The sequence below is a fragment of the Macrotis lagotis genome, chromosome 1 (assembly GCF_037893015.1).
Source record: "Macrotis lagotis isolate mMagLag1 chromosome 1, bilby.v1.9.chrom.fasta, whole genome shotgun sequence".
Classification (NCBI taxonomy): Eukaryota; Metazoa; Chordata; class Mammalia; order Peramelemorphia; family Peramelidae; genus Macrotis; species Macrotis lagotis.
The window spans coordinates 737,148,828-737,161,405 of record NC_133658.1 but is presented as its reverse complement, the minus strand read 5'-3'; the positions used below and the strand labels follow the sequence as shown (position 1 = coordinate 737,161,405).

General features: G+C 33.5%; 1 protein-coding gene across 4 annotated transcripts in view; it reads left to right on the top strand.

The window, feature by feature from the left end:
• SGCG (sarcoglycan gamma) overlaps nucleotides 1-12,578 on the top strand; it is a 313,578-nt gene that overhangs the window by 65,161 nt on the left and 235,839 nt on the right. For 2 of the 4 annotated variants that reach the window (XM_074216216.1, XM_074216215.1), the window contains exon 1: nucleotides 572-711. The exons of the other annotated variants lie outside the window; for them this stretch is intronic. The gene's annotated coding sequence lies outside the window, so the exon portion shown is untranslated. Of the gene's footprint in view, nucleotides 1-571; nucleotides 712-12,578 lie in introns of those variants that run through there. 4 annotated transcript variants of the gene reach the window in all.

The window sequence follows — 12,578 nt, the reverse complement described above, 5'->3', positions numbered from 1 at the left end:
GGTTTGCAGAGCACATTATATTTATTATCTCATTTAATCTTTACAACAGTCTGGGAAGGTAGATGCTATTATCATCATCACCATTGTCCAGATAAGGAAACTGAGGCAGACAAGGGTTAAAATGAGTCATACTCTTGTAATGTCTGAGGCTAGATTCAAATTCAGTTCTTCCTGACTCCAAACCCAGCTCTCTAGCCACCGTAACCCCTGGCAGCATGGAAAAGTCTAAATTTTGTATATTACTTTGAAATTATATTTCATAAGATGTGTTCATCTGTAGCTCTATAAATGGGAAAAATAAGACTTTTTTTTTCCATTCAGTGGATTGAAGATTATTTTGGATATTATGTAAGACTATACTCCTCAACATAATTTAGGGATTACAAGTTGATTTTATAAGAATGCTGTTTTTCTTTTTATTGGCACTGTTAAAGCTGTGTGTTGGAAGTGGTGCCTAAACAATTTCAAATGTGGTGAGAGCTGTTTATGTCACTGAGTAAAATTAGATGTGTCTGTTGCCAATAGCAGGGGATGAAATGTAAGACATGACCAAATATGTGAGTGTACTTTATTCCAGTGATAGTCCGGGCGGGACCTAAAATACCTTCTACTCCAGTTTTGAAAGGGGTGGAAAAGTTTCAGGCATTCTGTCTTTGGTTGACATCAAGTTGATGTAATTATTTCAGCAGTGTGCTTTTTAACATCTATAAGGTAAGTTATCAAGTATCTTTTTAGTGAATTTTGCCTTAGGTTTTTCTTATGGAGAAATTTGTAATGTACTACATAAAGACAAAATTATATTTCTTGGAGTTTTCACCCAGAATAAAGGTTGAGAATGTTTAATTATGCTAATCACCTGGCAGTAATCCTCTGTAATTGTTTCATTTCTTTTATCAACTATTTTTATGACAGCAGGGGAGTATAGCAGATTTTTTAATATACTATAAATACGTGTAGTATAAGCATGGACTTCTAAAACATCCTAAGTAAACTATAATTTCATTTTGTAGAATATAGCTATCATGCTTCTAATTTCTGTTTCTTTGTATTCTTGCCATAACTTTCCAACATAAAAGCTTAATCCCTACTTTTTCCACTTCTAATACTATAATCATTGTTTATCCTATTGAAGCATATTTTTCCCTATTTCTTTCCATGGATTAGATGTTTATTTTAATATAGAAAATTATCAGGATAAGACTGCCAGAGCTGTTTTACATATAAACTGCCAGGAAACTTCATAGAAAAAGAAAGTAAAACTCTTCCCATCCGTCCTCAGAATGGAGGAGACATTTTCTCCCTAGTAACCTGAACAAAAGAGTGGGTACAACTCAATCTATCAAGTCAAAAAACAAAATAACAGTCTGACATTTTCTCTAGCAGCAAAAGGAGGGTGAAATGTTGAAATTTTACAAACTTCTGCCTAGAAAATATTGCTTCTTTTTCTACATTTTTAAAAAATATGGAGTGTGGTCATAGGAGAACCCAAGCTTGTAAGAGAATTAACAAGGGAAAAGTACCTCAGCTGGCCTGATAATTATTACCAGCTGGTTAAAACAAGACCTAAGGAAATTGCTGTATTTCTTTCAAAATATTTAAGACATTTGCTTAGTTTATTAGAATTATTTTGCAAATAAGCAAAAAAGACATAAAGAATGTGTTAAGTAAAGATAAATGTGCCTATTGAAAGTAGGTAAAGGATAGAAAACTTTTGAATTACTGCATCTGTTTGTTTTTGAAAAGCCAAATGAAAATTTAGATATTGAATCCCCTACATTGCTTTAAGATGTCATAATAGCAAAGTCATCCTGTGACTAGAAGGCAAACATATGGCTAACAGCCTAGCACACAAGGACCTGAGAGTATAGATGATGTACTTGTAGAAGATGTACCTGCAGGCAATTCCATTCCAGGGGTTAGGAATCAGAGCAGAGTACATCATGGAGAGTGCAGAAGTGGTAAATTGCAGTCTCCCCTCTAGTCATCTGCTCTTCCCTGTTCTGAAACAGCAAAGTATGGAACTATGAACAAGTTGACCATGAAACTCTTAGGGGGTGTTTGGAACTCTTGTTTCTTGCTTTTATCCTTTCATAACTGGTCTCTGCCTCCATGTAGAAATGGTTGCAATTGGCTCTTTTGAATGTCCAAGGAGTGTCCCTAAAGTTACTCAGGGGAGATAGTATTCAGAGTATCATCCGCTTAATACATACTGTTTCTCCCAGTGTCAACATAGGATGTTAGGGCCCTTCTATGCAAAGAGTATACCAATAATGAAAGAGTACTTTTAACAAAGTGATTTGTAAATCTTAAAGTCCTATATGAATCTGTGCTATTAAAATTTTTCCATACTCAATAGTCTAATGTATGTGTAATAAGGCCTATTATCATAGAATAGGGGTTATTGACATATTTTTTATAATAGACCTCTCAGGCAATCCGGTGAAGCCTATTAGATCCCTTCTCAAAATAATGTTTTTAAATAAGAAAAAAGTATATAAAATTACAAAGACAGTTATTCATAGCAAAATACAGTTGTCAAAGTATTTTTAAAACAAGTTTACAGGCCCCATGTTTAAAAACCACTGCAAGAAAAAATATTGTAAAATGTATACACATATATATGTGTACACACATATATGCATATATGTGTGTGCACATATACACAAATGTATGTATCTCTGTCTGCACATGTATGTAGCACTGAGAATGACTGATATTTGCTCAAGTCACTCAACACCACTGAAAGTAAGTAATAAGATACCCAATCAATTTCATTCATAGGTCTTAGACTAAATGTGAAAAGTTTTTAAAAGCCATTTAAATAAAATGACAAACTAAAAAAAGAAAAGAAAAGAAAATATTGTACAGCAATTGGATTACCCATTGCATAGCTTTATAAAGACAATAACTATACATGTGTAGCTCCCCTATCATTTCTGGTTCAGTTGACCATATCTGCCCAGCCTCCTCCATCAGTGGCACTCATTAATTTCCTGCTAGTTTCTAAAGATAGAAGTGAAAGAACCTGTTATTCCTGTTGTTCTGTGAATCAACATTTGAAATGCAACCATATACATTTGCCTATAATCTAGCAAGAATGTCATTCATTTGGTAGAGGCTATACTGGAGTAGATTGTGACTTTCATGGAAAAAGCGCTGCTACCTTTGTAAAATCCTGGACATTTCCTGAGTATGTCATTGCTGCCATAAAGCACATACTATGGTGATGAGAATTCAGACCCATCCCTTGTTGATTACACTAATGAGTTCTAAAAGTTGTGGGCAATCTTATATTGTCAGAAAGAAAATTGTAATCAAAATATTTAATTGAGACCTTAATGAGGAAATAAAAAACACCACATATCAAAATGTTACTTGCCAGTGAGCTTTAATTGAATTTAGGGGTACAGTTGAACATTTAGAAGACCAAAAGTGATGGAAGGAATAAGTTCTGGGATCATATAAGAGCCCAGATACAAGTATAGGGAGTTGAAATAATTGACGGGGCGGGGGGGGGGGGGGGCGCGGCTAGGTGGCGCAGTGGATAGAGCACCAGCCCTGGAGTCAGGAGTACCTGAGTTCAAATCTGACCTCAGACACTTATTAATTACCTAGCTGTGTGGCCTTGGGCAAGCCACTTAACCCCATTGCCTTGCAAAAACCTAAAAATAAATAATTGACTGAATCTATGCATGTAGGGAAATTCAGTAACTCCAGATTTAACATTTGTGACCTACGGTGGGTTTTTTCCAAAAGATCCATAACCCCATGTAGTCAAGGACTTCCCTGAAGGAAGAATATCTCTAAGAGACATTTCTGTCTTTGCTAGCCTTTTGTCCTTATTGCAGTGGCATCTCTGGATTAAAGAATATGGACAATTTAGTCATTTCTTAATGCGATTCTAATTTTTCTTTTCTAAATTGTTAGGCAAATTCACAATTCCATCAACAATGTATAAATGTGTCTATACTTTTGTAAACAATACAGCATAGATTTTTGTCATTCTTGCACATTTGCTGGTTGTGAAGTAAAAATAGAGTTGTTTTAATTAGCATTTTTCTTATTAGTGATTTGGAGCAGTCTTTCATATTACTGTTAAATAATATTACTTTTAAGAACTGTTCATATCTTTGAACTTATCACTGTCAATCACTTTTGGACTTACACATTTGTGTTAGTTCCATCTTCTCTTTATGTATCTTGTATATATCTACTTATTTGTTTTATTTGCCTATTAGAATTTGGTTTTTGAGGAAAAGTATTCTTTTTCCCTTTTTGTATATCAAGCACATAGTACAGTTGCTCAATATATGCTAAACAGTTCAAAAATTATTGATGATTGATTGATAAGTAGTTATATATATATATATATATATATTCAATATCATATACTTCATGGAAATATTGAATTCAAATATTTTCCAAATCTAAAACTTTCTTTTGTATCTTAGTTTGTGATTTTGTTCATTCAGAAACTTTTCAGCTTCATGAATTATATGATTTCATATAATTTTATAGTCATATAATTACTTGATATAATCTGCATTATCAATAAATACTATATATTTTGACCGCTTCTGATCTTCTTTGCTTAAGAATTTCATCCTTCTCCTTTTCCCACCAACCAGAGCAGTGAAAGATACCTCATATGCTTCTCTTCTATTTTTTATGCTATGACTTAATATTTAATCTACATATTAATTTGAGTTTTTATGGTACCTGGTATAGTATGTTAATCAGGGTTTATCAGGGTGTTTTCCAGTTTTCCCAACATTTCTTTTCAGATAAAAAGTTTTCCCCAAGTAATTTATGCTTATTGAATTCAGTTATTTGTGAATCCTCCTTGTTTAATCTGTCTATTCCTTTTATCTCATTCTTTATTTTTAATCAGTACCAAATCGTTTGGATATTTACTCCACTTTAAAGTATAACTATAATATTATAGTGCTTCCTTCATTTTTATTTGATTCCTATGAGTTTTTTAATTGCCCTTAAAAGTCCAGCTCTGGATTTTTCATATATACTTTTTCATCATTTTATGTTTAACCCTTTTATTTTATGCCTTGCTAGTTTGATTGGTACAGCACTGTAAATTTATTTACAGTGCAAATAAATTTATTTATGTAAATTTATTTACACTGTAAATAAATTTATTTATGTAAATTTATGTAAATAATATCATCATTTTAATTTTATTGGAGTATCCCAACTGTGAAACCTGTATAATTCTCTGGGGTTTTTTTTTGGTATTTTTATTTTTTAAGCAACATTTTGTGATGTTTATCCATGTGTATCAAGGTAGATTTAACTCTCAAGTATTTTATGCATTTTGTAGTTATTTTGAATTCCAATTCCAAGTGCTATCATTTCACTTTGATTCAGAAAACATTTGTTAAGTATCCACTATGTAAGTGTGCAAAGAAAAATAGTCTCTGAAGCAAACATTCCCTGGTGAATGCTATCTTTACATATATTCCACACAATGGTGTTCTAAAAATCAGAAGATTTGGGTTCACCTCTGCCCTCTGATACTATATAATGACCTTAAGTCAACTTTAAATTAAACTTCCCTTTTCCCTCAATTTCTAATACATAAAATAGGTAGGAAATGGATTATATGGCTTCAGAGATTCCTTCTGGCTCTAACTCTGAGATACTATGGTAGATTTAGGAAGGAGAAGGCACTTAGAATTTAAAGGATAAAGAAATTTTCATAGAAGAGGAAATAGCTAAACTTAAATTTGAAAGAACCTAAAAGGTCTGAAGAGGCTTCCAATGGAAGAGTGCCTTCTAGCTATAATAGTCTCTCTCTGCCTGAAAGCATAGGCTTAGAAGGACTGGATTTCATTTGTGGTTAGTTCTTTTACATAAAGATGAATAAGAAGGAATCTGGAAAGTTAAACTGGAGACAGATTAAGCATTTTTTTTTAAATATGAGACTAAGGAGTTCGTATTTGTGTTAGACAGTGGGAAGAAGGGGACCACTTAAGATTTTTGAGCAGGAAGTGACATGATCGGAAAACCTTCTCAGTCACTGTCCCACTTGCCTCCCTTCCCCTTCCACAATAGACATCCTAGACAAGTTTGTTGTGGCCTATGCAAACTGAGATCATGTTTTCTTCCCGATAGGTACAGCAATGGTGGAAGATATTAACTCATTTTCTCTAGAGATTTGTTACAAACTATAAAACTATGCCTTTCATTAAAATTAGCTGGCATTTATTGAGCATATGTAGATCCAGTACATACATACATACTTACATATCTTTGTCTGTTTGTGTGTGTGTGTGTGTGTGTGTGTGTGTGTGTGTGTGTAATGGTGGGAGATCATTTGAAATTGGTAGCCATCACAAAACCCATCAGTCTGCAAGCATTTATCTTGTATTTTATGTGTCAGGAATTCTGCTAGATGCTAAGGATACAAACTCCTTAAGCAATCTCCTCTGTCAAGGAGCATCTGGGGAGACAATATAGAAATTTGTGGTATTATACAGAATGTATAGAAAGCTTAGAAAATGGAGCCAAGGAGGGAGCCATTCCAGGGAGGGGGATGGACACTGAAAAAACATGGAGACAAGAGTTGAATTGCAGTTTGTGAGTAACAGACAGAAGACTAGTTCAATTGAATCTTAAAGGTAGGAATGGGAGTAAGGTATTGTGTATGTAAAAATACCCACACACATATTTGTATTTGTATATACAATAAATGTCTAATTTTTTAGGGTGATATAAATAGGTTAAGATTAAAAGTTCCTGTATTACATAACAGAGGGATAATTTTTGGACTCGTAAGGTAATTTCAAACTAAAAATAAACAAAAATTTATCAAAAATTGCATCTATAAATTAAAGATATTATTCTCAATAATATTTCTAAAGTTAGAAACATACAATAAACAGAGGATAGAATTAGGTTCCTAATCTTTGTCTTTACCAGAGCCTTCTGGGACTGTCGTATTTGAGACAAGGTCATAGAGCCTAGCAGCATCAAAATGAATGGGGGGGGGGGGAGAAAGAAAGGAAGAGCTTCAATTAAGTTTGTTTGAAAGCAAAAGAGAAATAAGGGAAGAGTTATATCTCTTTTCTTCTGTACCTAAAAGAGAGTTTTAGAAAGATAAATTACTAATGATCTATGCCCACAAAAAAATATGAAAATCCCTCCAAAATTCCCATGTCCTTTCAATTCAATAAATATTTATTATACATATACTATATGCTTGGAACATTGCTAGTGCTGAAGATAGGGGAGGAAACACAATTCAAAATCAGTACCTCCCCCAAAGCACTTAGAGTTTATATAGACTTCCTTAGTCAATTAAGAGGACCTTACTTTTTCTCTTTCTGGCATTTAAGTCTCTCAATACTCTGTGAGGGTGAGAAGCAAAACTATAGCCCTTATGTCAAAATGATATCAGATTATGAATCTTCCTCAGTCTAATTTCATGGCTATCTAAAGAACTATTAATGATTTCTCAATTGCTATGTCCTTATCCTGTTTGACCTTTGTGAAGTTTTGATTCTAATTGTTATTTATTTTTCCTTTATAATTTCTCTTCCTTTAGTTTCTGTAATGTTTCCATCTCCTTCTTCTCTTCCTATCATTCTTACTGTTCCTTCTAAGTTTCCTTTTTTTTTTTGGCTCATCCTAAGTGTAAATATACTCCAGTGCTATGGTCCTAGACTCTTTCTACCAGGTCTCCTTTGGTAATCTAGATACCATGAATTTAAACATCACCTCTTTGCTGATGACTCAAAATTCCAAATATGTGAGCTTCATTTCTAACTTGATCTCTAGTCTTCTATTTCAAACTGCTTGCTATAATTGAATATCCTTTTGTCATTTCAAGCTAAATATTTTTGCCTTCCCAATTCAAATATTAAAAAAATAATAGTTTGCTATGTTATTTCTATGCTTAATAATTTTCAATGGTTTCCCATTGACTTTAACATATATTATAGCCTCATTAATCTGATATTTAAGGCTCTCCATAATTTAGCTCAAATCTATCTTTCTAGCCTTAGATTATTTTCTTTCACACATTCTGTATTCTAGACAAACTTCCTCACACTCTAAATAACAGCCCTTCCTTAATGAGTTCCCTCCTTCTCTCTAATTCTAAAAGAGTTGAATTATTTTATTGGAAAAAAAATAATCTATTCATCATTACAAAGAGTTCTAAGGCATCATATCTACCATTTCTAGGTAGTGGTAGAAATATATTTTTTTTAGGTTTTTGCAAGGCAAATGGGGTTAAATGGCTTGCCCAAGGACACACAGCTAGGTAATTATTGTGTCTGAGACCAGATTTGAACCCAAGTACCCCTGACTCCAAGGCCAGTGCTTTATCCATTATGCCACCTAGCTGCCCCGATGGTAGATATCTTAACCAAGCTTCATTTCCCTGTTACTATCCTTGTCCCCCACTTACTTTGATTAACCTAAAGGACTAGGTACTGTAGTCATTTTCCTTAACACATCATAACTTACTCCTTCCCACTTTGTAGTTCCACAAAGAAGTTGCCAGTTTGCATCATGAGATTCTTAGTTCTTCTCCCAAACTTGCTTCCAGGATCTACTGCTTCAATCAGTTGCATTCCTGAAACAAGATGTCCCTGAGCTTAATAGCAAGCTCACAAATATGATCTTCAGTGTTTCCACTCCCAGTGTATCTGTTTTGGATCAGACCTGTTACCTGGAGAAACCTGATGATGATATCAAAATAGTGGTGAAGAGGGAACCCTGAAAGGCATATTGGGCAACCCAGAAGATCAGCTGGGATCCTGTGACTTTAACAGCAACACCCACTTTTTTTTTTACCATTGATACTGGTGCTGTTATTTTTGACCATTTTGTCAAGCTCATTTTCTAGTATGACAGCAAGTACAGTTATAGCAACCATGTAGTAAGCATCATGGCCTTCAAAGACTAATATGGAAAGTCATGGATGAATCTTCATTCCCCAACCACAAAAGTTGATCCTTCACTGAGGAGTCCACATCCCCAGACTGTGTTCCTATACTGGGAATCCCATGATCCCTTCACATCCTTTTCTCAAAGCACCTTTGTATGGGGGGGGGGGGTACCTAGAGTTCTCTATTGTATACCATCAATAAAGTCACCGTATTTAGTGTAAAAAAAAAAATTACCCTGTGGTTCAGACTCCTTCCTGGTGGTCAGAGTCCTATTTGAAGCTTCCTTTTCTGATCCCTATTCTTGATGACTCAAGCCACAATACCTAGCACTAACTGATAAACATTTATTGAAACTAATTAAGTTGGAATGTATTCCCCTCCAATTTCAGATTCCTTTCATGGTTCATTTCAGGTGCCATCTCTTCTATGCAGCCTTCTATGAACAGCCATCAATATATTTACAGAAAGTATGGACTTAATAATTATTTGTTGAATTACTAAGTAGGAAGTCCTGCTAATGATTATAAACTAATCTGCAGTCATTATATAGCAACAGAATATTGCTGCAAGTGACTTGAATACTATAGTTAGGGAAGTAAGGTTCTACATAATGTAAGTAATGCAGAAGGCATTACTTACATATAAGTAGGGTTCATCTATATAAGCAGTGTCAGGGATTTGGAGAGTTTTACATTCCTATTAGCCATCCTTGTAAGAATGGCTGTGTGCTGCATTTCTTTTCTTAGTAGAGCTAGAAGAGAAGCTAAAAGTCTTCTAAGAGATATAAAACTAAATGAATGCATAGTTTCAAATAAATTAAGTCAACATGAACATGGTTACCTAATCAAAAACTATATATGGGTGACTAGATCATGTAAGTAAATATACTCTGTATATTCCATTGTTCCTAAAATACACCTCATGCATACCTAAGCAGAATTCTCTTTCTCTTCACCAAAGCCCTTCTTTCATGTGACTATCATAGCTAAAGTTTTATGGTAGGGAAGAGATAACTACAGGATCATGGATATGATTTTTAAAATTTTTTTATAGATTTATTTTCATCCATAAACATATGTATATTTTTAAGTTACAACATTTCCTTCCACACTCTCTTCCCACACCCCTCCCCTCAGTGTTGAACACTCATGTTAGAATTATACATACATATCTGGATAAACATGTTTACAGATTAGTCATTTTCCATATGAGGAATTAGGATTAAGGGAAAGAGATACATAAGAGATAATTTTTATAAAGGTTCATCAGATTGTATGTGTGTGTGTGTGTGTGTGTGTGTGTGTGTGTGTGTGTGTGTTTTGTTTTGTCTTTCTTCCTCTGGATGGGGATAATATAGTCCAAAGTCAGTCTAATACAGTTGTCTAGATCTCTGAACTGCTAAGAGCAGCTGCTTCCATCAGTGCTGTTCATTTCACAATGTTGTTGTTGATGTGTACATTATTTTCTTGGTTATACTCCATTCACTCAGCATCAGATCATTCCATGCTTCTCTAGAGTCCAATAATTTATGGTTTCTTATACAGCCATAGTATTCCGTAGTATTTGTGTACCTTAACTTGTTCAGCCATTCACCAACTGATGGGCATCCCCTCAATTTCCAATCTTTGCCACTACAAAAAGAGCTACTATGAATATTTTGGAACAGATAGGACTTTTCTATATTTTATAAATTCTTCTGAATATAGACTTAAAATAGGAATTTCTGGGTCAAAGGGTATGAACAGTTTTATTGTTCTTTGGGCATATTTCATATTCTTCTCCAGAAAGGTTGGATCCATTCACAATTCTACCAGCAATGCATCAGTTTTCCAATCCTCCCACAACCTCTCCAACATTGATCATCTTCCCTTCTGGGCTAATCTAATAGGCATGAGATGATACCTCACTTATTTCAATCTGCATTTCTCTAATCAATAATGATTTGGAGCATTTTTTCATATTATTAGAAATAGCTTTAATTTCTTCATTTGAAAATTGTCTGTTCATGTACTTTGACCATTTATCAATTGGGGAATGACTTGTAACCTTATAAATTTGATGTAATTCTCCATATATTTTAGAAATGAGACCTTTATCAGAACTAGTTGTGAAGATTGCTTCCCAGCTTTCTGCTTTCCTTTTCTAATTTAGGCAGCATTGATTTTTTTTTAATTTCATATAGTCAAAATCATTCATTTTGCAGTTTATAATAAGCTCTAATTCTTGTTTGGTCCTAAATTTATCCCCTTTCCATAGATCTGACAGATAATTTCTTGGTCTATTAATTTATCTATAGGTCACTCTTTATTTCCAATTTCTGGACCCATTTTGACCTTATTTTGGCATAGGATGTGAGATGTGGATCTATGCCTAGTTTTTGCCATACTATTTTTCAATTTTCCCAACAATTTTTGTCAAATAATGAGTTCTTATCCCAAAAGCTGATATCTTTGAGTTTTTCAAATATAGATTGCTGTAGTCATTTTCTGTGACTTCTTTTGAATCTATCATAATCCACTGATCCATTACTCGTATTTCTTAACCAGTACCAGGCAGTTTTGATGACTGTTACTTTATAGAATAGTTTTAGATCTGGGCCACCTTCTTTACATTTTTTCTCATCAGTTCCCTTGCTAGTCTTGTCCTTTTGTTGCTCTAGATGAATATTTTACTATTTTTTCTAGCTCAGGAAAGTAGTTATTTGATAGCTTGATAAGTATTGCACTGAATAAGTAATTTAATTTGGGTAGAATTGCCATTTTCATTATATTAGCTCAACCTATGAGCTAATGAGCATTTGACATTTTCCAATTAAGATCTGACTTTATTTGGGTGAGGAGCTCTGTATAATTGTGTTCATATGGTTTCTGGGTTTGTCTTGGGAGGTATATTCCCAAGTATTTAATATTGTCCATACTTATTTTAAATAGAATTTATCTTTCTCTTGGGTTTTATTGTTCATACACACACACACACACACACACACACACACACACAGATATATATTTATATACATATATATATATATATATATATACATAAATGATGGTGATTGTTGTGGCTTTATTTTATATCCTACTACTTTGCTTTCTTAATTGTTTCAAGGAGTATTTTAGATGACTTTCTCAGGTTTTCTAAGTATACCACCATAGCATCTGCAAAGAGTGAAAGTTTTGTTCCTCATTACCTATTCTGATTCCTTCAATTTCTTTTTTCTTTTCTTATTGTTACTGCTGGCATTTCCAATACTATATTGAAAAGTAATGGTGATAATGGGTATCCTTGTTTCACCCCTGAATTTATTATGCTCTGAGCTTATAAATATCATATTTGTTAATGGTTTTGGATAAATACTATTTGTTATTTAGGGAAAACTCCATTATTCATAAAATTTCTAGTGTTTTTAATAGGAGTGGATGTTATATTTTATCAAAGGCTTTTTCAACATCTATTGAGAAAAATCATATGATTTCTGTTGGTTTTACTATTGATACATTTAATTATTTTGAGTGTTTTCTAATGTTGAAGAATCCATGCCTACCTAGTATAAATCCAACCTGATCATGGTGTATTATCCTGGTAATAACTTGCTGAAGTCTCACTGCTAAAAATTTTATTTAAGATCTTTGCATTAATAATCATTAGGGAGAATAGTCTAAGTTTCTG